Genomic DNA, 26,744 nt, shown 5'->3' on the forward strand with positions numbered 1-26,744 from the left:
AGGCAGCTGCTCTAGTTCTATCATCTTTAAAACTCAGGAGTTTTATTGCTAGAAGAGAAGAATAGATAATGGGGTAGAAGAGAAAGGAGAACAGGGTGACTCTGGGCAAGGGAACTTGAGTAGGAAAAATGTCTGAGACACATCTATCTAGATGACCTGGAAAATTCTTAGCAAGGCATGGTTAGCCCCTCACCTGCCAAAGCTGATTCAGATATAGCCTAATCCATGTGCCTGAGTGACAGAAAATATTAGATCCAATGACATAGGGAGGTGATTATCACAGAAATCTCATAAATGCAGAATCAAGTGGTCCCAGTTAGGACCATCATCCCTATCTTGGCGCTTGATTTTAGAAGTAAAATACCTGTATCTCAGGAAACCACTCAGTCCCAGGGAAACTAGGTTTCATTTGGGAAAAAAAAAATCAGTGATGCTTCGGTTACTGCCAAGGAAAACAATCTTTCCTTTCTCCCATCTCCATGATGGCAACATGCATATGGGTTGAAATGCTACGGTCAATCTCTCATGGAAATACAGGGATCAAAGAAAAATATTTTATTCATTTATTCAGCACTTATTATGCACTAATCATATACCAAGGACTATGTTAGGCATGTAATATATAGGGACAACTGAGACATGACCCCTGATTTCTAAGTGTTTACATTTGATGTGGGGAAGGGGATCAGTAAATTGATGATTGCAATAAAATGTGGTCAATGGTAAATGCTGCAGTAGAAAGAAGCCCACAATACATAGAAATGCAAGGGAGATGTGCCCAGCAAAACCCATGGGGCAAGTTTCTTGGACATAATGACCCCAGGTTCTTGCTTGAAAGACAGATATTAATTTCTCAGGCAAAATTAGGTGGGGAGAGAAGTGGGGCAGAAGTGTGGAGAGGAGCAGGTTGGGTAGGAAGAAGAGGGAAGAAAACTAGTTGTCTGATGCAAAGGGCATCTGGAACATAGACTTTGGAGTTGAGACTTAAAAAAAGAAATAAGTTGGTTGAATAATTACCCCCCTTCAAAAACTCCCCACTTTCTCAGCCCTCTCCTTCATCACCTCCTTCCAGCCTAGGGCTAGTTGATTGTTAGAACTGTGTGTAGATCCTAATATGCTACTGGAAACTCCTCTTGAAGACCCTATCCTTAACCTATGCTTAATGTTCTGGAAAGCAGATGGATTAAGTCAATCAGAAGAGAATCACATATCAGTCTATAAGTGTCCTAGAAGTCCTAACTCCTAGTCCTCAGTATACTTAGCCAGGAAATATGTAAATACATATTAGAAAATATGAGCTTTCAAAGTGCAAGTGAAGCACTTATTAACTCATTCTTCTCTTCTGGAAGTGTCTAGTGTTGGCTACATGTCTCATACAGAGCTTTGTGAAGCTGGTCTAGGGTCCAGGGAAATTATGAAGTAAGAGGTGCTTCCCAATGTTGTCCATGAATAATATTTAAAGTATTGACTAAGATAAGCTATTAATTAAATCACAGGTTGCCATGACTGAGTCAAAAAAAAAAAAAAAAAGTCCTATTTGATACTTAGGTTGACATTTGCCATAACTTAAACTGAGTGAATTTCTCCTCCTAAAATGAGGTCCTGTCCTAGACAAGGTTTAATCTCATAGGTCTCTTCTGTTCTGGACACATTATTAGCAACATCAACAGATATTTATGAGTGAACCACCTGGGATACATATCTTGGCCCTAGTACAAAGCATAATAAGCCTTCCTGTTATGGAATGAACTGTGTCCCCCACCAAAGTTAATAGTTTAAGCTTTAATCCCACAATGTGACTATATCTGGGGATAGGGGATAGGGAAGTTGTTAAAATTAAGTGAGATCTTGAGGGTTGGGCCCTAATCCAATAGGTCTGGCATCTTTATATCAAATCTTTCCCCCTGCCCTGAACCTCTTAACATGGGTACACACAGAAGAAAGGCCACGTTAAAACAGAAAGAACGTGGCTGTTGCAAGCCAGGAAACGAGAAAGCTAGTTCTCATTAAAAACTGAATGCTGGGGGCGCCTGGGTGGCGCAGTCGGTTAAGCGTCCGACTTCAGCCAGGTCACGATCTCGCGGTCCGTGAGTTCGAGCCCCGCGTCAGGCTCTGGGCTGATGGCTCGGAGCCTGGAGCCTGTTTCCGATTCTGTGTCTCCCTCTCTCTCTGCCCCTCCCCCCTTCATGCTCTGTCTCTCTCTGTCCCAAAAATAAATAAAAAACGTTGAAAAAAAAAAAAAAAAAAAACAACTGATCTGTGTCTCCCTCTCTCTCTGCCCCTCCCCCCTTCATGCTCTGTCTCTCTCTGTCCCAAAAATAAATAAAAAACGTTGAAAAAAAAAAAAAAAAAACAACTGAATGCTGGCACTTTGACTGTGTACTTCTGGTCTCCAGAATAGTGAGAAAATAAACGTGTGTTGTTTAAGCCACCAGTTTATGGCATTTTGTGATGGAAGCCCAAGTGGACTACTTGTCCCTTTTGGCAGATGCCTTTTTTTTATCTCCTCAAGTAGGTCTCTTCTCTCAGATGCCTGAACCCCAAACTCTTCACTGAATGAGAAATAAAAGAGTAAAGGCTGGTTTCTGCACTTCAGTCAACAGAGAGCAACACTTTTGCTAGGAGAAAGGAAGTGAGCTGGTCCTGCATAGACTCCTGCATTCTTTTTAGGTTCCTCTCTGCCCTCAATAGGATGAGGGGCAGAGAGGACTCTCAGAGAGAACAATTAAAATAAATGAAAATGGCAGGAGAGCTCTTGAACCTGTGCACCTTAGGCAGGATTTCGGGTGTGTTTGTGAGACCAGTCCAGGTTATGTTATATCTTTGCTGGGAATATGTCTCCTTTCCTGCTCTGTGAGCAAATGGGCATCTCTGTCTCCAAGACATCCTAGATTTCCTTTTTCTCTAGAGAAACTAAGGCCCACCTTTTCTAGCTAGTCCACCTATGTAGGACACCTCCCACTTCTTGGCCAGCAGGAAGCACTGTCTCAATCACCCATACACATCCCAACATAGTTTGAGTGTGAGCGCATGAGGAATGATAAGGGATGCATTTGGAAAGCACCATGGAAGTGAAGAATGGAGACGTCTCCTGACCTTACGAATAATTGATTGGTATCCTTGCTGCAGCCACTTCATTTAGTCAGAACTTTTGCAAAAGAAATACGCATATCGAAAGGCCAGAACGAGCTTCTCCTCCATGAGAGCAGAGGAGGCATAGATGCATCTTGTCTGGTGCATGACAGCAGTGTAAGGTGGACACTCTGACAGCATCTTTTGTGGCCTCAGCATTACTTCATACTTACTGCCTCAAAATTGACACCGTATTCAGTACGGGATATTTCTTACCTAAGTGGATGGATGCTGGACAGTCACTGTGGAATGGACCGTGTTGAGAGGGTATTTCCATCTCTTGGGTGGCTGATCTAGAATCTGGATAGGTAAGTATTTTCTAATTGCAAGTCATGTCACATTATGGGCCACAAAATTAATGTATTGGGCCATGGTCAGCAGTTTTTAAGATGAATGGACTAGAATAGAATAAAAATTTTCAGCACACATACACACACACACACAATGTGTCCTGGTATAAAATGTGCATTACAATAAAAATTTTGAAAGCCATTGGAGTCTATGACCTTTAAGTCCCTCTTACACCTGAAATCCCATAATTCTATGATTTTTATAATTTGTGCTGAACATTTTATGAGGTGTTGCAGATACAAATATGTTTAAGATGGGTTTCCTAGGGGCGCCTGGGTGGCTCGGTCGGTTAAACGTCCACCTTCAGCTCAGGTCATGATCTCAGGGTCTGTGAGTTCGAGCCCTGCGACGGGCTCTGTGCTGACCGCTCGGAGCCTGGAGCCTGTTTCAGATTCTGTGTCTCCCTCTCTCTCTGCCCCTCCCCTGTTCATGCTCTGTCTCTCTCTGTCTCAAAAATAAATAAACGTTTAAAAAAACTTTAAAAAAAAGATGGGTTTCCTAAGTGGGGGACCTAGCACAGGGAAGGAAAGCCAGTTAACACTTCCAGACTCCTACCCTTCAGCAGAAACTCTGCTTGCTCTTTCTGCAAGCTCTTTCTGTTACCTCTTTTAATTTTAGCAAAAATCCTGTGAGGTGTTTATTTTTGTTCTTATTTTCTGGGTGAGGAAACAGACTCAGAAAGGATAACTGACTCCAGATAGGTCACAGAGCTACCTGGAACACAAGACTTTACATGGAATAATAAGCAACTTATATAATCCAATGCAGAATTGCATTCTAAGATGTTTGCTACAGACAGTTATGGTCATAAGGAATCCATGAGAGAAGAGATCAGCGTGAAGTGTCCCATGCAAGCCAAACTGGTTCTTAATGGTAAGCTTTGTGAAGGAGACCGTTCTAACTGTGGGGAAGTAGAATAAATGAAAAAAGTAGAGGCAGTTCAGATCAATTAAAAAAAAACACTGACTACATTCTAGACCCTGTGTTAGCAATTGGAGTACAGCAAGCACCAAATATCCTCATTCTCAGGGAGAATAACTTCCAGAACAGGCGCTTGCCGAAGGAAATGCTTGGGGTAAATGCTGCCTGTCCTTTATATCTAAGAGCATATTGAACAGACTCAAGCAATTTACTGACCCGGAACTTATAGTTGTACATAGGTGGCCCATGTGAAAAATATTCTCCCCATCCCCCCAGGGCTGCCAGGTTTTGCTGATTAGAGAAGGAACAATTTACTGAATAGCATGGAAGGGCTGGAAGAGCCTGCTTTTTTCAGAGCAGCCAAAAATACAGTCAAGGAGTTTCTCAGGCAGGGAAGGGTCTTATTCAGCAATTCTGACTAAAACCAAGGTATATCCCATGAGCCAATGTATGGATTTGGATAAAATTCAACTAGGATGTTATTTATGCACAGAGCTAGTCCCAGCACAGCACCAAGGGCCCAATCATCTTTTAGGTGTCTCATCTCTGAATCTCAATCCTATCCCTCTTACTCTGAGTCAACATGCCAAGGCTAACATATCTCCCTAGTGTTTAGCTAGTACCCACAATGTGCATCTCTTCAATGTTTTCTCATCTCTGTATCACATCTATCAGAGCCAACAACTGCGGCCTCGATTTCATTCTTTGTCCTATTCTGTGTTCCTCTATGAGCTTTTCTGTTTTGGCAAAAGCTCATCTAAATGTGTCCCTGTCCATCTTTCTTGCACTCATGTCATGCCCAATTCATGCCTCAAAGAGGTCCCATAAGGCTTCCTTTACACATTGAACACATGCTTGCTCTTCAAACACCTGCTATCTCTGAAACTAAGCTCCTTTAGGAAGTTTTCCCTGACTATAGATCAGAAAGACACTATCTCACCTTATAGAAACATCTTTTTCATAAAAATCCTTCTCAAAATGAATTGAGTACATCAGAAACACAAGATCATTAAGAATGGCAGTTTCTTGGGGCGCCTGGGTGGCTCAGTTGGTTGAGCGTCAGACTTCAGCTCAGGTCACGATCTCGTGGTTCATGAGTTCAAGCCCCATGTCGGGCTCTGTGCTGACAGCTCAGAGTCTGGAGCCTGCTTCTGCTTCTGTGTCTCCCTCTCTCTATGCCCTTCCCCTGCATGCTGTCCCTCTCTGTCTCTCAACAATAAATAAATGTTTAATTTTTTTTAAAAGAATGGCAGTTTCTTTATCTTTGCTATGTAGCTTTAGAACACATGTTTCTAATGGAGGAAATCCCTTGTTTTTCTACTACCTTATCATGTAGTGCCTACACACTGGGAGTGTTTAGCCAACAGAGGCAACATTGAGATAGACCAATCCATTTTCACACAGTTAGTGAATTTCTTATGTGTGGTATCCTGCGTTAGGCATATGCACTGGGGATACAGAAGATTAAAACAGAACCTATGTCCTTTGGTAGCTTAGTTGAGCTGGAAAAGGGGGATGCAGAATATATTTGCAAAGAAGGATTTGCAAAGGATGGAATCCTAAGTGGGAATGTTATGTATTATTCCAAAATGCTCTAGTCAGGTGCTCTTGCTTGCTTGTTTTTCCTTTCTCTCAGACTGAACGGGTCCATAGTCTTTCTGGGAATGATCAGATACCTTCTCGGTTCCTGGCTTCCCCTGTCCCCACGGTGTGTCCCTGTCTTTCACCTGTCCTGCTTTCCCCAGCAGTCAGGAGATGGCTCCCTGAGGATGAATAAGAGAAGTAGATTTCATCCTCCATGCACTATGCTCTGTTATGGGAAGGGCATCCTGATGAGTCAGGAGCTTGGAACAAGTGCTGAGGATGTTAAATAATATAAAATGAAGTGTTTATTTTTTAAATAACCCAAATAAAAGCAAAATTATTTTCTAATATTGTAAATGTGAGTTTCACAGTTCTTTTATTATTTTTATTATAGAAATATTTCATGATCATATTTTCAAAAGACTAAATGAAGATAGAAATATACAAAGTGAAATATGAAAGTCGCTCTTCACTTTTCCTTGACCTCAACCCAAAGGTGAGCACTGTCTGCCCATTTATTCACCTCCATTCCCCTCTCAAGATATATGTATATATATATACTTACCTTTTATCAATAAATGGGATATTATAGTCATTGTGCTTTGATTTTTTTCATGTAATAACTTCATTCAGAGATATTTTAGTACGTAAACCTCATCTCATTCTTTTAAACAACTGTATAGAATTCTGTGGAATGGAAGAACAAATGTGTATTTTAAAATATCTCTTCTGATTACTATAGTTAGGATTGCAGACAACATACTTGTGGAGCCTCTCTCCATATTTCTCCAAAATAGAGCACCTAAACATACCATTGTTGACCAAAAGAAAATGCACATCTAAAGTGTTGATTGACACTGCCCAACAACATGTGAAATGCTCTTTTCTTACACCCTCAACAACTTTTGATATGGTCAATATTTTAAAAATATTGTTAATCGGTGGCTGGGGGCGGTGTGGAGAGTCTCATTATTGTGTAAAATTGAATACCCGTGCATATTAGTAAACTTGAAGATCCTATATATCTTTTCTGTATATCACCTGTTTGCCTGTTTGTATATTGGGGTTCTTGATGTGTACAGAGATGTACTGCCATGTTATGGGGGAGGGGCACACTTGCAGCCTCATAAGTATCCTCACTGTATACCCTATCTTGGAGTCAGCTTCACAGAGAATCCAACTTGTGGCAGGATGCCTGTCTTCGTTGTAATGATTTGTAGGACCTCCCTAAGTATTCTGATACCAAATAAATGTCGCAAATGTAATCGGTTCCAGACACCCAAAAAGGTAGAAGTGAAAATCTCATTTTTCTCTCACATACTTTGATTACAACCCTTTCCACTAGATGGCAGAAGCTGAATCTGAGACCCAACCATCATCACTCCTTCCTTTGGGTTGGGCCAAGTTCCTGATGCTTGAGAGTACAAAGGTGTTGGTGGCAGGGTGCATCTGGTCTTCAGTCACCTTTTATCCACACTGCCTCCACTGGGAAATACCTTATATGTTCTCGCTCTTGATCTTTAAGTTAAAGATGAATCATCCTTTGTTCCCATTCAAGGTGACTTTACTTACTACTTTAGTGCCATTATTTGGTGCACTGGGATAATCTGGTTGTTTTGTGCATGAAGGACATGAGAGAAATCTGTGAGAACATGTCAAATCTGTCCTCCCAAACATACCATGCAGGTGTTTTCACTCCACTGCTATCCCACACCAAATAGCTGTTAAGAAATGGGAAAACTAGGGTCTTGTTTGACTCTGAGCTGCACTTGGGAAAAAGAGATATAAGATTCTGAGTTTCCTGTCACTGGCACATTCACCCCACCCCACACAGTACCCCTTGTCACACCAGGCTCATCCTGTGACAGAAGCTTGAGGCAGGATGTCGTTCCCAAGCCTCTACCAGTTTGGCCCTTCTCTTTATTTCTCTCTCCACTCCTCTTCTTCCCAACAGAAGCTTGATTGATAATCAAGACAATCAGACCTTGAGAATGAGATGGTTACAAACACATTTTTTCCAAATAGTTTTTCTGTGTCATGTCCTAGGCTTTAGAAATTCAAAAACTGAGAACTGACTCTAGTTCTCTGCATTATGATGTCATCTGTTCTTGGAGGTAATGAACATAGAACACCCTTGCTGCTGCCAAAACAAGGAGGGGGCAGTTGGTGGGCTAGGTGGCAGGTATAACATGAAATTAGAGAGAAATCAGTTATTATCTCAAAATATTATCCCATTACACCAATATTTTTTTTTACTTGTCTTTTAACTTTGTTTGTAGAGTCTTTTGTCATGTAGACATTTATAATTTTTGTACAGAAAAGCCTGTCAATCTTTTCTTTTATAAATTCTAGGTTTTGTATCTTAGGAAAGCCTTCCAATATACAAATTAAAAATATATTCTTTGATATTTTCTTCAAAGACTTAAAGAATTTTGTTTTTTACCTTAAATTATCATCCCATCTTGAATTAATTTTTTTGTACAAAATCAAGAAAGGAAGGGTCTCTCTCTCTCTCTCTCTCTCTCTCTCTCTCTCTCTTTCTCTTTCTCTCTCCCTCTCCATTTTGGATAGACAATTATCATTTTCCTAACACCATTTATTTAATAGCCAATTTCTTCCCCAATTATTTAAAATACGATCTTTAGTATTAACTCAATTCTGGTAGGCACACAAATCTTGTTTTAAATTCTATTCCTGAGTATTTTAGACACAGTAAGAATGAGATGGGAACTTTAAGTATGTTTTTTCTTCAATTGGCTCCCATTTCTGTGTATTTTTCATGAAGATGAATGTGATTCGCATGTCTAAAGATAATATGTTTTCATGCAACATGCCTCTAAATTTAAACAAGCAGCTTCATTTTTGATCCACCTCTAAAAAACCAGTAAACTCTTCCAATTCTGGAGGGAAACAAATGGTTATGCTAGACTCCTAAGTGCTCTTAAAAGGAATTTTGACTGTATGCAATTTTGTGTATAAGACTCCATCACATTCTTTTAAAATACTGTAGATACATTCTGAAATTTATTTGATGATTATTCTTCTGTTTAAGATTTCTGCCTATTGAGTCAATGTTAACAATTTCATATACCTAAGAAATCTTTTATTTCATTTAGATATTTATGAATATTGGCTTAAAGATGTACCTAGCATTCTCCCAAAATTTAAAATTTAGTTCATGTCTTCTTTCTTATTTCTAATGTATGCTTGCATAATATATTTCCTTTGATAACACTAACCCGAGTTTTAGCTATGATATTACTCTTTTCAAATAACAAGATTTTATTTTTATTGAGCAGCTTTTCTTTTTTAACTGTTTCTTTTTGTATCTTCTTATTGTTATTCATTTCCTCCATTGACTCTATTTATTTTCAAATTTTCCATTGTAGCCAACATTGGCCAATTGCTATGGTTCTGGTCAATGAAAACTAGTAGGATTTTGGGAAAATATTTGCTTTCCTGATACAAAGGGGTGGATAAAGGCTAATACACTCTACTTTTCTCCTCCTCCCTGTTTTGGATATGAATGAAATGTCTGGAGAAGAAATAGACAATAGGAGAGATAAGGTAAAAGCTAACAAAATTGCAGAAACATTGGCCTTGATACTGCTTAACCACTGAAACGATACCAGCAAATGCCCATCTCTGGACTTCTTTTCAAGTAAAGAAAAACAGCAGCAACAACAACTTGCACTCTCTTTTTAAGACACTGAATTTAATTTTTTGTTTGTTATTTCTAGAGCTATTCCTAACAGACATGTATGTGTCCTGGATTTATTTCTAATGTTTCTCGTTATCTAATGGTGTATAAGGCTATAGATTTTGTTGGCCACATTCCATATGATTTAATATATAATGTCTAATGCTTTCACAAATATTTTGCAATTTTCACTTGAATTCCTGTTTAAAGTAGGATTTTTCTCCTTTCAAGTAGTTTCTCTTATTTCTTTGTTAATTTCTAAGTTTATTGTATTTTTTTAAGTTTATTTTTGAGAGATACAGAGACAATATGATCAGGGGAGGAGCAGAGTGAGGGAGAGAGAGAATCCCAAGTAGACTCCTCACTGTCAGTGCAGAGCCTGGTGAGGGGTTTGAACCTATGAAACCATGAGATCATGACCCAAGCTGAAACCAAGAGTCAGATGCTTAACTGACTGAGCCACCCCCTAAATTTATTGTTTTTGATCTGAGATATGTATTGAGATATTTTGACTTGAAGATACAGCTGATTTGTAAAAATTCCACTGTGTTTGAAAAGATAAACATCCTCTATTTTCATAATTCAAAGTTCTCTCTTTATATATCATTTGCCTATTTATCTATGTATCTATGTCTGTCTATCCATACTATTTATTTATTTTCAGGTGGTTGATTTTGTTATTAAAATCTTCTAAGTACTTTTTTTTTGCCCACTTGTGTTCTCATGTGTGTTTTTTTTTTTTGAGAGTTGTATTAATATTTTTACCTTTATTGTAGGATTGTTCATTTGTCCTTGCATATACAAAGTTTTTATTTTGTAACCATTTTATTCATTTCACTGAAGCTCATGAATATTATTTCTTTTTGGTGGATTATATTATATTTATATATATATATAATATATAAAATATCATTTGTGTTAGATATTAAATATTAAAAATATATAAAATATATTATATATATACATATATACTATATGGAGTATACTATATACTATATTCTATGACTACCACCCTTTCTTCTAGTTAATCTTTCCACCTAGATTTCTATTTCTTTTGATATTAATATCATTGTATCTGATTTTGTTATTATTTTCCTGGCATATTAATAAAACTTGTGTAATGTTTTACTTTATATGCATCATTGCTAAATAGCTTAAAACCCAATTTTATCCCAATATGCAAATCTCTGTGTTTTAACAGAAGAAGTTAATACATTCATAATTATTGGTAGTGAAATCTTAGTACTTTTTCTAGTTATCTATCTCTCTGTTTTCTATTTATCATTCTTTGTAGTTTCTTAGTTAGCTCTGTCTCAGATTTTTTCATCTTTTGTAATTTTTAATGTTTTATTTTAGGAAGAAAGAGAGAGTGCGAGTGGGGGAGAGGGCCATAGACAGAGAGACAGAGGGAGAGAAAATCTTAAGCAGGCTCCATGCTCAGCATGGAGACTGACATGGGGCTTGATCCTATCACCTTAAGATATGGCTTGAGCTGAAATCAAGAGTTGGAAGCTCAACTGACTAAGCCACCCAGAAGCCCCTCAGATTTTTTATCTTATCAAGTTTTTTTGTTTTGTTTTGTTTTGTTTTTGCAGATTACCAATATAACTTTAGGACATGAAATTAAATGCATTTTTCCAAAAATATGTATAATTTATCTAGGTATATTTCCTTTCCTTAATAACTTTTCCTTAAGAGCACAGAATCTTAGCTTGTTTTTTTTTTTTTTTTTTTTTTTTTTTTTTCGTTTCTGGTTCCACTACTCTCCACCCATCAAAACCCTTGGCTTCTCTATGTTAAGAGCAGATGGAATTTGAATTTTAGATGTTAAGTTTTTTTCCCACACAAAACCGTAACACGAACAATTATTTAGATTTAAACTATAAGTATTACCGGTGTCTTTCTACTATTACTTATACCTGTATCACTTTGGTACTCAGAATATGCTTCTTTATTTTCTTGATTACTTTTCTAATAACCACCATGTTGGCTGAAACTCTCCTGATATTTGCAGGACTGGTGAAGTAACTGGTGAAGTTGTCCTATAGCATTGCACCTTAGATGAGGTTTTTTTCTAGAATTCAACCTCTTCTTGCTGTCTCATGGCATTCCTTAGTTCAGGTCCTTCTCATTTTTTTGCCTAAACTCTACTTTTGGCCTCCTAAATCATGTCTCTGCCCCTATATGAGACTTAGCATGAGCTTAAACAAACAAACAAACAAAAAACAAAATAAAAACAAAAAAAAAAAACAAAAAAAAAACCCCACAAACAACTTTCTGCCTTAAACTACAAATTCTAGAGTTGGTCTTTTCTGTCACTTAGTGTCATCTATCTTGATTGATTAAATATTCATTATATTTATAACTGCTGGTCAGTCTATCACTTTAACTGTGAGCAACTTCAGGAAAAACCCCACATTTACAAATAGTTGTATTTGTAGTACTTGAAAACCGTCTAGCCCATACATCAAATGAATGAAAATGTCCCCATGAATGACAAGGATGCACTGTTACTGTATCTGGGTAAGAAACAGAGCCTATCATGGTGTCCAAACAAAGCTGGGGCCCAGTAAATACATGTTGAGAGTTTGATTTGTGAATACATGTTTTAAAGTCTCTTCTATTTGATAGAGAAGCATAATAAAATTTTGTATTACATTTAAAGGAAATGAAATCATTCTGCATTTTTGCAACATGACCAGTGTTCTTCTAGCATGAGGACATCATCTGCACTCAATGATTACAGCGTGAGGACTGGATGTCAGATCGCACAAGTTTCCCTTCTGGTTTGATTACACCACATCACCCTGATCATGTTGCTGCTCACTTCTCTCACCTGTAAGATGAGGAAGAAAAATAGAGGTGAGCAAAGTGTGCTGCAACAACCAATAGAAATGTACTGAAGTTTTGCTTATATATTCAGTACTTTCACTTTCATGTGTGACTTACATTGAGCTACAATTGTAAATGAAGTAAACATGAGTGGAAAAGAAAGAGGGAGAGCACATTTGTGAGTTTGTGTGTGTGTGTGTGTGTGTGTGTGTGTGTATGTGCATGAGTATAACTGTACTTCCAGCTTTTATTAAAAATCACACCTCTTGCCCCACGTTGGTGCCATACTTGTGCAGTGACATTTCCACAAACATTTCATTTCTAATAACATCAAATACAAACACTCATTAAAGCCACTTTTGCCCATAGAGGTCTTTGTGACTGCATGATAATATCTCTGGATTGCTGTAGAAGGCAAGAACCACGTCTATTTGTGCTCATTTCTATTAACAGTGACAGGAAGTTGTGCACTGAGGGCCCCAGAATCTTCACTTCTTCTGGGCACAGAACTCCCTTTTGAATGAGATGGGTGCAAGAACACCATTCTGCCTGGAATCGTTTCTTCTTCCGTATGTTAGTAGCCAGTTTCAATACATTTTGATATTTTATTGGCATATTCCACCTCTGGAAAGTTTTTCTGGACTAAATGCAAAGAAGATATACTGAAGTCTAATTCATCTATCAAGTCAAGAATCTATTCTTAATTTAAAAAGAAAAAAAAAGAAAGAAAAAAATCACAATTAGAGCAAATAAAATTAATATATATTTTTTAATTTTTTTAACGTTTATTTATTTTTGAGACAAAGACAGAGCATGAACAGGGGAGGGGCAGAGAGAGAGGGAGACGCAGAATCTGAAACAGGCTCCAGGCTCTGAGCTGTCAGCACAGAGCCCGACGCGGAGCTCGAACTCACGGACCGTGAGATCACGACCTGAGCCGAAGTCGGACGCTTAACCGACCAAGCCACCCAGGCGCCCCATAAAATTAATAATTTTAATGTAATTTTCATCTTTTGTTTACTAAAAAAGTTTCCCCCAAATACTTATATTTTGTCCACCTGATTGAAAAATAATGTTCTTCTAGTAGGAGAATCAATATATACACTCTGTGGCTACTGAGTGCCGGTGGCTTTATATATGTGCTGCATTTAATCCTATGAAGCTGTTGTTACTCCCTAATTCACTAATGGAGGGTCTACAGCTCAGGCAACTCAAATCTCCTGTAAAAAAAAAAAAAAAGCAGAGTTGGGACTTGGGGAGAATCCAGCTCTCCAGCTCTGCCTCACAAAGACCATACATCTCTTCTACCTCTAGGCCTCTAATCTATCTTGATACTTTCTTATAATATGGCGTTTATGTTACTGTTTTATACTGTCATCATTACATTATCTCTGTGTTTGTGTGTATTTTCTTTTTTTGCTCTGTATTAATGATAACTGATGCCTGAGCCAGTATAACAAGGGCAGGAGCTTAAGGAATCTGGGTTCCAACTCCACCTCCACTGTAGCCTCATCATTTTTGACTGGAAGCTTCTCTTTTCACTCTCCCTCTTCAGGATATCTGGGTTCTATTTCTGTTCCCATCACTTTTCTAAGATTACTTTCAGACCTAACATGCTATCGTTTTCTCTGTCTCAGTGTCCTGTCCCAAAGCAAAAATGACAGTAACACATATTGCAAATATTGTATGAAAACATTGGTAAATAAAACATGCCAACATACTCTGAAAATAGAAATTCAACTTTGAGAAAGATGTACAAGCATTAGTGTTATGGTTCTGTCCATAAGGATAGTCACAGAATAATTTGCAAAGGATTTTAAAACTCATTGATTTTATTTCCCTGCCATTTATCCCTTACATCATCCTAATCTAAAGCTCACACAGAATGGTGAGAATGACCTGCACACAAGGGAGGGACAATGGATCACAACTCTTAGAGAGACAAAGGGCAGACTATACGGGGAGGTGGCTCAGAACACTCAGGAGTGATTCAGGCAACTGTCTCTCTCTTTCTTCTGGGCATAAATCAAAGACTCTAGCTTTCTAGGCTGCCAATTCAACACCTTTTATAGGCACTTAATTCACTCAGAAATTAAAAATATATACATACTCCTTACAGAAAGTACCATTATTCTTCAGCATGACACATGATTTGATTTTAAGCCTTTATATGTCTCTTCTATATCCTACTGTGGGTTAGAATCAGTCAAATGTCTCTGATGAATAGCTATTGCTGCCTAGGCTAGTCACCTCCCACATAGACTCCGTTGATACCCTCCTGGAAGAATCTTTATCTCTTCATCTATGCAAAAGTCATCAATGGAGCTTACAGGGGCAGCACACGGACAAGTCAGTGGCTTGATGAGAATATTACACCATGCCCTCTTAACACTAGATCTCCTGTCTCTTGCCTTGCAGAGCAATATTCAGAATCACTAAGAAAGCTGAGTTCATCATCCTTGGCAAACCCCGACTCTCAGGTTTCCATCTTCACCCTCTCCTCTCCTTTCCCTACATTCCATATACCACACACACTCTTTTGATCTCACTGTCACCCCTTCTTTTGTAACCTGCTTTATAAGGAAGCTGAAACCTCTTCACCCTAAACTTTCAATAATAGCAGCTTAATTTACATACCACTTCCAGGTAAGATTCAAAACTTTTAGTTACAAAGAAGGAAGACAGTTTTGGGGTATAAGAGAAACCCAGGGGATATTACTTGGGCAGAGAAGTTTTCACAAGGAGACATTCAATCAAACTTTGAACCAAGGCATCTAGATATACCCTGGAATAAAATAATCACCACTGGACAAGGAATCAGAAGAATTCACTCTACTCCCAGTTCTGCTTCTAACCTGTATCATTTTCAGCATGTTATTGCCCTTCTCTGGACCACTTCTCAGTGTAAAATGAGTGAGAGACACCGACAGAAATGTTCCCAGACTGTTTATTTCACAATGCTGCCCAAATCTGGCTGATGAAGTTCAGCATGGTTTTAGATAGTATTAAGATATTATGAAGCCAGGTGATGCAGGAATTCATAAATCTTTCTTCAGACCAGACTTCTTCCCATTAAGTTTTCAAATTAGATATGTACGTGGAGATAAATGGTCAAAGGCAATAAAGTGACACTTGATTGTCAAATAGGCTGAGTCATCAATTCCAACATAAGGAAGTAGGACTGTCCCAGGTATCTCAAGAAAGCTCCCACCTTCCTTTAAGTTCAAGCTTGATTCCCACTATTGTACTATGCTCTCTTAACTGCCTTGTGGACAGTACACTACAAAGAAGAGGTTCCTGGGGCCTGTGTATGTTCCAGAGTCACTCGTGTGTGTGACCTGCTGAAAGCCCAGGAGCCACTGTCCCATGATCTGCCCAGTTAGGCTAGGAAAAGCAAAAGGTGGGAAGCTGTCCAAGCCCACAGGGCCAGGGACTGGACTGGAGGAGGGGAGTTTCCTCTGTGGGAGTGATTTGACTTATTATGCATTCTGCCATATGAACCACCAGAAATACCAATTTTTATTGTTTTCACTTTCTTGTTTAGAATCAACAGCAGCTATGCTTCTCAAATTCAGTTCCAATCTCTTAGACATTCAAGACCCTCCAATTTTGGCCCAAACTACGTGTACTCTCAGTTCTTTTGAACACACAGTCTCAAATCCACCCAAGTTGGATAACCTTGATTCCCACCAAGCACCATGTTTAACTCCAACCCTTCGCTAAGCCATTCACTTCAGTTTGAATAACTTCCCACCTTCTCTTATTTAAAGTTGATCAAGGCAGATATCTTTCTTATACCTCTCACTGACCACACAAGGCTGCTGTGATCTTTCTGCTTTGAGTCTCAGTTTTATTTAGAATACAGGCAAGATTGGGGGTGGGGGGAAAGACAGGGGGTTGGGTGTTCAGAAGGCCTGACCAAATACTACCTGGGTAACTGTGGACAAGTTAGTTACCTTCTTTAATTGCACATTGGGGGTAATGGTATTTGCTTTCTAAGGACACTGTAAGGGCTAAGTAAGAAGGTAAATGAAAAATGGTAGCACAGTCCATGGCATATGAATTGTTTGTTAAATGGTAGTTCACTCTCTGCACTCTAATATTTAGAAAGAAGAAGGATTTGGTCCATCTTGACTCCATCTATGACTTTATTTTAAGTCCAATTTAATAATAACACTGACCATTCATTTTATAAAATATAGGGCCTCAGATACCTACATCTCTACCTAAGGTGTCATATAATATCCAGATATTTCAAAAATATCAGGGAAAGTAATGTAGGAAGGAGAAGGAAGCAAAGGAAATTTGTATTCAACCACACTCCCGCATGTACCCTCTCAGTCTGGACTCTTTCAGTTGAAAGTAACAGAAACTCAATTCAAAATAATAAGCAAATAGGGGAACAGGGTATTCTGAGGCTGTGTCTGCCTTTAGGCATGACTCATCCTACTTTCAGTGATGCCCTCTCCTCTTGGTTCTACTTCCTTTTTGTTGGCTTTATTGCCTTGCAAACTTTCTCCACCTGTAAGGAAAGATACCCCCTAGCAGCAAAGCCTCTTTCCAAAAGCACCTAGAAAACTCTCAGGGAAGAAATGATTGGCCAGGCCAAGGTCATTTGTCCACTTCCATACCAAGAGTATAGCAGCCACAGTGAAACCACATGGAACTAATTCCATGATGGGCAAAGGAAGGAAAGTATGCCAGGCATTCAAAGACATTGCTCAAGTTCTTGTTCTCAAGATGGTGACGTGAGAAGGCCCTGAACTCATCACCTTACCAAATCTATACTTATTTATAGGGAAACTCCTCTGAAGAAGAACCAAAAGGTGACTGGACAGCTTCTGCACAATACAGGTAGAGAGACCACATAGAAAATGGCAACAGAGACAGAGACACTGTAAGGAAGGGAGTCCCCAATACAAATGTTGTGAAGGTCAGTGGGAGGGATAGTACTGAGGGACATGAGCATATTCATCTGCCCTAGGACAGAGGGAAAAAAAGCCACAGCTTAAAAGAGACACTAGAATATAAGATTCAGCATTAAACTCCACCAAACAGTAGGGGAGCTGTGGGAACTCTTTTGGGGTCCACAGTTTATGTCCCTCTCCATCTTGAGTATGACCACCTCAGTGAGCCCACCTTGGCCCCAGATTCCTGGGTCACAGAAAAAAAGCTATGGTTTAAAAAAGCAACTAGGATATAAAGGAACTAGCCCTAGAAGCCTGCCAAACAGCAGGGGCTACTGGAACTTCCTCTGAGTCTGAGGGGCTGGTGAGGGCTGGCGATTATTTCCCCTCCACCTTGGTAGGACACTCAAGAGCACATCTGGCACCATTGTTGGCCTTCTGTCTCAGCGAGCAAGGCCTCTAGCCAGTACAATCCCTGGACATCTGAGGAATAGAAAAATAGCTGCTATTTAAAAAGGCCACTAGGATATAAAGGAACTAGCTGTAGAAGCCTACAGGCAAGTAAGCTGCTGGAACCCTCTCTGGGTTGCACGGCTAGTGAGTGCCATGGTTTACATTTCCCTTCCACCTTGAGAAAGTGGATGGGAGCAAATTCCAGGTCACTGTCTTAGTGACCCCCAGTCCCCTAACCCACACCAACTCCAGACATCCCACCAAGGTGTCCCAGGGTGGTGCACACTGAGACATGCCTGATCAGCATTCCTTGCAGATCCAGTGGTCGTGACAAGGTGACATAGCTGCAAAGCATCCCAGAACACTCTAAGCCTTTGTTATTTTGGCTTCGGATGGCTTTCTAGAGCACCCCCAGCATAGAACTCTGGGGCCTCCTAGCTCACACCTGCTTCAGCCCTAGCCACCATGTGAAGGAGCCCTCTGCATGGAATGCCCTAAGAAGTCCCCCCACCCCGCCACCCATCCTGTATCCCATCTCAGCTCCAGGCATACCATCAGGGCATTCCCTGCACTGAGCACACAGGGACATTCCAACCCATGCCCATTTTAGTGACAGTTGTCTTGCCATGGTGTCTCCTGTGCTGAGCACCCTGGGACCTCCTGGACTGAGCCCTGTCTCTGGCTCAAGGTACCCTACCAGGGAGCTCTGTGTGCAAAGAGCCCCAGCACCTCTTCTCTTGAATTCACTTCACCTTCATCGGATAGATGCCAGGAGATCCTCTGAATGGAGATTGCCCTGGCCCATGTTCACTTCAGCTTTAGCTATCCTGCCAGGATGTTCTCTGCACAGAGAGCTTCAGGGGTGCCCCCACACATACCCACTTAGTTCCGGCCATCTCACAGTCCAGCCCCAGCACAGAGTGCCTCAGAATCCACAACCCATGCCAGAAATAGCTCCAGTCAGCCAGCCAGTCACCAGGCACACATAGTCTGCACAGGAGATTACCAGAAAGGAGAACATTCCTTCAAGTTTAGAAGTATGTGTTCCACCTAATTCATAGAAGCAAACACAGAAAGTCAAGCAAAATAGGGTGATGGAGGAATACACTCCAAATGAAAGAACAAGACAAAACCTCAGAAAAAGAACTAAATGAAATGGAGATGAACAATATGCCAGATAAAGCGTTGAAAGTAATGATCACAAAGATATTCACAGGACTGGAGAGAGTGGAAGAACTTTGAGAACTTCAACAAAGATCTAGAAAATATAAAAGAAAACAAATCAGAGTTGAAGAATACAATAACTGAAATGAAAAATACACTAGAGGGAATCAATAGTACAGTAGCAAATGCAGAAGAACATATCAGCAAAATGGATGACAGGGTAATGGAAAGCACCCAAGCCGAAGAGCTGTGCAAAAAATAATAATAATAATAATAATAATAATAATTTAAAAAAAATGAGAATAAGAACTTTGCACAGTGGCATTTTGTAGCCAATGAGGTTTATCCAAAGTACAATTGTTGCTAATTGAAAAAATGAGAATAGGTTAAGTGATCTCTTGGATAATATAGTGAATAAACATTCATATTATGGGGATCTTAGAAGGAAAAGAGAGAGAAAAAGGCAGAGAATTTATTTGAAGAAATAATAGTTGAAAACTTCCTTAACCTGGGGAAGGAAACATATCCAGGCTCAGGAAGCACAGAAAGCCCCCCAAAAGATGAACCCAAAGAGATCCACACCACAATACACAATAATCACTATGTTAAAATTTAAAGATAACAGGAGAATTTTAAAAGTAGCAAGAGAGAAACAAAAATTATGAACAAGGGAAACCCCATAACGCTATGAGCTGAGTTTACAACAGAAACTTTGTAGGCAGGAAGGGAGTGTCATGATATAGTCAAAGAGCTGAATGGGAAAAACCTGAAACTGAGAACACTCTAGCCAGCAAGATTGTCATTCAGAAATGAAGGAGAAATGGTTTCCCAGAAAAAAAAAAAAGTTAAAGTAGTTCATCACCACTAAACCAGTCTTAAAAAATCATATTAAGGGGACTTCTTTAGGTGGAAAATAAAAAGTCTTAATTAGAAGAAAATTACGGATAAGAAGATGTAAAATATGACAGCATATATATAAAACATGGAGAAGGAGTAAAATAAAGTTCTTTTAGAAAAAAATAAATCAAAAAGGAAGGGTGTGGGGCACCTGGGTGGCTCAGTCAGTTAAGCATCTGACTTCGGCTCAGGTCATGATCTCGCGGTTCGTAGGTTCGAGCCCCGTGTTGGGCTCTGTGCTGACAGCTCAGAGCCTAGAGACTGCTTCAGATTCTGTGTCTTCCTCTCCCTCTGCCCCTCCCCTGCTCACACTCTGACTCCCTCTGTCTTTCACTAATAAATATTTAAAAAAAAAGGAAGGGTGTAACTAATGGTGGATTTCTTGAGAAAAGCAAACAGTGAGCTGATGCAAATTTATTTAGAAAATGACAAAGGAGAACAAACTTCAGGAAAAGTAAAGCAAATGATAGAGTACTTAGCGATGTAAAGGAAGAGGTTAGGAAAAACAAGAATAACATATAGAAGAGAGGTATGTTGGAAATCAAATAGCTATAAGAATTCCACTTGGTTTTAATGCATCTAAGAATAATTATTTAAAAAAAATAATGTTTTATTTATTTTTGAGAGAGAGAGAGAGAGAGAGAGAGAGAGAGAGCATGAGTGAGGGAGGGGCAGAGAGAGAGCAGGACTCAGAATCGGAAGCAGGCTCCAGGCTCTGAGCTGTCAGCACAGAGCCTGACGTGGGGCTCGAACTCACAGACCGTGAGATCGTGACCTGAGCCGAAGTCAGACGCTCAACTGACTGAGCCACCCAGGCACCCTAAGAATAATTATTAACAGAATGTGTATGTGTACAAAAGAGATGAAACAGGTAAGAATGCACCAATCAAGAAAGAAATTTATACAAAGAAAATTAAACTATGTTGGAACAAAAACAAAAACAAAAACAAAAACAAAGACAAAGACAAAGACAAGAGCTCCTCAGACTCTTACAGACCCCAGGGGAAACTTTTTGGTAATTAAGCATCTTGAAGACAGTGGTTCTTTTTGTGAGGCTCTTATGAAACACTATCCATCAATAATTTGTTTTTCAAGCAAGCTGATGACAAAGACATGGAGGCCAATGTGTATGTTAGATATTACAGAAGGGCTTTCATCGTGGTTAGCTGGGTTAATGCACATCAACTCTGTGAAGTAGATACTATTATTTCCACTCTAAGGACAAGATGGGAGGAGATGAGATGAGAAAATTGAGGATCATGGAATTGAAGCTGATAAGTGGAATTAGACTCCAATCTAGGTCTTCTGATTTTAAGTGTTAACTTATTTGTTCTACGACTATGCCATATTGCTTCTTTTTCAGATGATGAGTATAATTCATAGAAATCAAGGCCGGATGACTGTGCCTATAATTCAAGTTAGAAAACACTGAAATTTGTGAGAATGCAGATTTAAATCTCTGTGTCCTTAATCTCTGTGCTGTGAAGAGTTAGACTTTCATTTTCAGTATCAGCTTAGGTAATTTATCAATAAATCAGGAAATCTCCTGGGAGAAGTCAAATTCTCAAAATAGACCCCACATAATTCTTTCGTACCCTAGACCAATTCCATTCACATCACAAGTGACCATATTAGGGAGCACATTCAACATGACTTTTCAGGGAGAGCCCCTTGAAAAGGTAGAAGGCTGCCTTCTTCCTGCCATGGCTTTCTCCCTCCCTGACTTGACACCACAAGTCAGAGCTGGATCCCCCTCAACCCCAGGTGTGTGGAGGGCAGGCCAGCTCCTTCCCTCCCCCTGAGGCAGGGCTCTTCCCAGCATCTGAGTGTGTGAGATCACCCACGGCACTGAGCCTCAGCTGAGGCAGACCACAGCGGGCAGACAGCAGAGCAGAGCAGAGGCTTTTGTTAAGTCCTGAACATTATTTCAGTGCTGCTCTTTAGATTTAAGCTCCTGCAGTTCTTTCCATAATAGCTGAGAGAAATAAAAAACACTGCCCCACACCCCCTTCCTCCCTCCTTCCCACACACCATACACACCTATCTCCTCCCCCTCACCGGGGCTTTCTGTCTGCGGGTCCTCTGGGCCTGGAACAGCACGTGTGCATGACTGTCCATCCCTCCTCCCAAGACTGGAGGGCTGCCATCAGGGCTCAGCTAGCTTTTGGACAGTGGAGCGGCCAGGCCCCACAGTGACCTTCTTGGACTTACTGTCTGATTCAGGGAGGTGACAGGTATGCATGGGGGCAGTTTACAGAGAATCAATCCCTATTTGTACTAGCTCACTGCACACTATAGAATCTTAAGCTACCTGATGATGAAAAGTTTATGAAATGCCATCTTGGCTGCCCTCTCCTCAGAAGTTAGAGACCTCACCCATTTTCCCCATCCTTATTCCTAATTTCTTATGCCTTTTCCTTATTCCTTATCTACACACAGAAGAATTATTTCTGTAGTAAAATTCTCTTATCTTCAAGGGGTGTGAATGGTGAGCAAATACCTTTCTGTCTAAACTTTGAGGTGCCTTTCCTGAGTTTAATTTTGTCTTGAGACCACTCATCGTCCTTTGAACCTGGAACTGGGAAGTAAATGGTGCATGTGCATCTAACTAATCCAAGAGGCAAATTGAGTCCCCCCGACACCTGATTGGAAGCACTTACACCTTCTAACTCAGAGGAAGGAGCTCTGATTGTTGAGCAAGGGATGGCAATTTCAAAGTATCTCCTTCCAATCAATCAGAGCTTCCTTAGTCACTTCCTCACATCTAGTCATAGAAATTCCAACCACAGCCACAAGCCACCCCAACTCGAAAGAGTACAGACACCTGCTATATGGGGACAATTGCAACAATAGAGATTCCCAGCTCCAGGCCTGGAAGACTCTGAGACTAAAATGGAAAAAGGAGAGGAAAAATTCCGACTGTTTTGATGAGACGCATTCATTAAGTAAGAGATGGGCCAGGCTGAAATACACCCCTCCATGTATAGCCCAGGATCAGCTTTTCAATTTGTAATTATATCAATGAGCTGCCAAGTGACCCAACAGGCCCAGATAGGTGACATTGTGTTAAACCCCATGACAAAGGAGAGGAGAAGATGGCTTCTTCAGGAGGAGGTTAACTGTGTGCTTTTGTGAAACATGAAGGCCATTGGGAAATTACTCTATGTGGTAAATTCAAGCACTGAAAGAGATATAGCTCTCTAGATAGTTTAGCATTTAGCAGCACTCAGAGCCCAAATTAGACTTTTGGTTTGGCAATCCCTGAGGATATATTTTGCCTTAGTGAATGCACAAAGTACAATTCTGAAACTACTCCCTCCAGGAATCTTAGTCCACAAGCACTGGTAGCTTCTCCCAATGATACATGGGAGACCACATCAGTCTCGGTTTGGTTAAAATAGTAAAACAAATGAAAATTAGTTGATGGTTATGATACATGGTGATGCTTATAATGGAATTCACATCACTGTCCCCATTTCAGATCTGGAGTTGATATGACAACCAAAGGCCCGTAGCCCCTAGGGGTCAGAGCCAGAATTTGAAACCAGCCAGATTCAACACCAGTCTGTTCTCTCAGTCAACAGGCCACCCTGATGATTACAAGTGTCTGTTGAGTGTTCCTGTCATGTGCCAAGCATGGTTACATCATTTATGTGTAGAGAGTAACTAATGTGGATCTGACATTAGGTTACATTTCACTTTTTTTTTGTTAATTTATCTTTAAAAGATTTTATTGCAACACAAGATGGGAGATCTCTCAGGTCTCTAGACCCCCAAATTTAGGGGATGCATTTTCATCTCTAATTTTTAATTTATGGTTCCCCTGGCCTGCAATATTCTTCACTCTATCTTATATCTAGTCTCTAGCTCACTTTCAAGTATCATGACTTTTACCATCTCCGTAGAAGTTTTAAGAACTATCTATCAGATAGAAAACAGCCATATATCATTTTTTTTTGCATTCTGATAAAATTAATTATGTGTACCAACCATTTGCAATTCAGTTAACTTTCAAAACAATATAAATGTTTTCTTTTATATGTATTTCATATGATTTGTAATCTCATATGCTATTGAAATAACAAAAAAGTCATATGTAAGAATGATATCTACTTGGGTCCATCACAGTATTTAGCATAGGATAATATTTTGGAGATTAGTCTGAGATGTAAATACTTGGGTTCAAATCCTGGTTGCATTGTGTACCAACTGTGTAAATGTGGACATGTTTTCTTTGACCATCAACGTTCTCATCTGTAAAATGGGGATGACAATAGGTGAGAACACTTCATAAGTGAAGATCTAATGAGAACAATGCATGCAAAACATTAAGCATCATCCCTGGCACAAAGCAAATGCTCAATAAATATTATTATTGTTGCCACACATATGGACACTTAATAAAAATTGGTCAGTGTACAGATTTGTGGAAGTTTAGGGTGAAGACATTTACAAATGTAATTGTGTCTGCCTCTCCAGGGAGGAACTAAGGGCTTATGGAGGACCCAAGGTCTTTATTATCATTCTGGAGAGCAGTGGGATGAAGGTAAAGAAAACCCTCCTTCCTTCTGTACTATACTGTTCACAGTTGCCACAGCCATTCCAAAGCATTTAATTGTACTTGTCACGCTGCTGAGCACCACACAAAAAGACTAGGAGAGAGATAAAATTCTCGTCCACTGGGAGCTCACAATATCAAGGACATTTTGATGGACATGTGAATTAGAACATAGTGGCAAGAAAAGAAAAAAAACTCTGTTAGCATAAAACACCTTTAAAATTGAGAGATCCTAGAAATTATTCGAGTTCTCTAACTTTACAAATGAGAGGCCAAGGATCACAGAGGTAAAATGAGCTATCCACAGTCCTTTGGTTTGTATGAGCTGAGACAGGTCTACAAACCTCACTGCTCTTGCACTCAGTCACTGGCCTGCACACGTCTGGGCGGCCTCTGTTCTTCTTCACACACAACCTCTTAAACTCACTCAGCATGGTAGTACTGTTCCCATTTGCCTGTATGCTCTTAAATATAAATGGGCAAGAAGTACTTTTGTTCTATGCAGTTCAGGAATATATGCATTACAATTATTATAGGGGTTACAAAGAAGCATGTAAATTAGCTGTGGAGATCTGGAAGAAATATTTCAGAAATGTGTGTCGAGACATCGTGATGGTATATATTTATCAGAATCATCTAGGAAGGGTTCTTTGAGAGGCTAAGTGTTCCAGAAGTTTATTCACATCGTATAACTTCCTTTCCATATGAAGAAACTAAAAATTCATATCAGCTTCCTGGTCGTTAGAGTGAAAAGTCCCTCTAGAAGTCATTGTGCCCATTTGAATATTTCTGTCTGATTTTTATTCTTACCCATCACCAAGGAGATGAATGCCTTCAACTCTCTGAGGACATTTTATAACCACTCAGAAAGTCCTTCAGCATGTCTGACTTAAATCCGCCTTGCTGCAGTTTGAGCCACAAACCTTATATTATTCTTTTTAATGAATGTAGGTTGGCTGCAACATATAGAATAAACTCATTTCTTGTTCTCTTTTGGGGAGGGTTCCCCTTCTTCAGACTGCAGCTCTCCAATCTCAGAAGCCTCATTCTTTTTCATGGTATCATATACACATGGCTGACTTTGGGAAATAAATTAAGTGAGTGAAAAATAGGAGTAATACAGGTATTCTGAAACAGAAGTGACAGCAGAAGAAAATAGAAAGTTATTTATTATTTTCAAAGCAACTAGGAAGGAGGTTGATTGAGAAAAGGTGAAAGATGAGAGAGAGAGAGAGAGAGAGAAATCTGTCACTGAATGATATTTTCATTGGAGAGGAAAATAGGTACCAACAAATGAAATTTGACTCATCTTTGCAAGTTTCACTGAGCATGAAAATGTCCCTTTAAAATTTCCTGTAAGCCGTTGCTGGCTATGGGATTTTTCTAGTGCACAGGGAATCTGAGTTCAGGAGGCCAGGGAATGCCAGAAGGAAAGGGATTTTTTGAAGCTTGGGGCTCTGAGACTGTCAGTTTAAAAAATGAAAGTAATATAGAAGGGGCAAAGTGGCATTTATCATTCCTTCTCTCCAGGCCTCTGTCTCTTTAATCAGCTAGCCTGATTTGCCCAGTAAATGATTCCTGAGTGAGTGAGTGAGTGTGTGTGTGTGTGTGTGTGTGTGCCTGTGCGCGTGTGTTGTAGCTCTGTCAATCCTTGGATTAGAACCAATGATTGCAGCTTGTAGGAGGGCTGTCCAGGGCCAGATTGTACGATGTGTCTCAGTGCCAGAGTATGAGTAGAGATAATTACTGAGAAGTCACACTCTCTCACACCCTCGGCTTTCTTGTTGTGTCCTTCAGCAAAACAGTGGATTTAAATCTCCTTCCAACAGCTTGAGAGCAACGCAATCTGTCAGGAAAGAAAGAAAGAAAAAACCGAACCTGACAAAAAAGAAGAAAAAGAAGAAGAAAAAAAATCATGAAAACCATCCAGGCAAAAATGCACAATTCTATCTCTTGGGCAATCTTCACGGGGCTGGCTGCTCTGTTTCTCTTTCAAGGTAAGAGCTTGCTATTGATTTGCCTACAGTAGACTCAGGAATCGTACAGTGTGCTTTATATGATTCGCAGGCTCCCCGAGTCGGCTTGCTGCACGGTTTGCAGGTGGAGGAGAGAGCGTTTAAACAGCATGGCTGGGACTTCATTCTCCCTACCAGGCTGTGAGAATATTGATTTGATTCTGGCTGCTACCGGAATGGGGGAATGTATATGCATAAGTAAAATGTGTCTGGTGCTCCGTTTAGGTGCG

The 26,744-nt window shown here is 39.8% G+C and overlaps 1 long non-coding RNA gene across 3 annotated transcripts; it reads left to right on the plus strand.

Annotated features, from left to right (window-relative positions):
* The first annotated feature begins 8,130 nt into the window (after window positions 1–8,130).
* Window positions 8,131–26,490, plus strand: LOC122200820. Of its 3 annotated transcripts, XR_006193943.1 has the most exons (4): window positions 8,131–8,170; window positions 9,533–9,555; window positions 12,354–12,550; window positions 26,297–26,490. It is a non-coding gene; the product is annotated as an uncharacterized LOC122200820 (long non-coding RNA). The 3 variants fall into 3 exon arrangements; XR_006193942.1 differs by lacking the exon at window positions 9,533–9,555; XR_006193944.1 differs by lacking the exons at window positions 9,533–9,555; window positions 26,297–26,490 and adding an exon at window positions 12,974–13,145.
* Window positions 26,491–26,744: the final 254 nt, after the last annotated feature.

The sequence above is a fragment of the Panthera leo genome, chromosome D1 (assembly GCF_018350215.1).
Source record: "Panthera leo isolate Ple1 chromosome D1, P.leo_Ple1_pat1.1, whole genome shotgun sequence".
Taxonomy (NCBI): Eukaryota; Metazoa; Chordata; class Mammalia; order Carnivora; family Felidae; genus Panthera; species Panthera leo.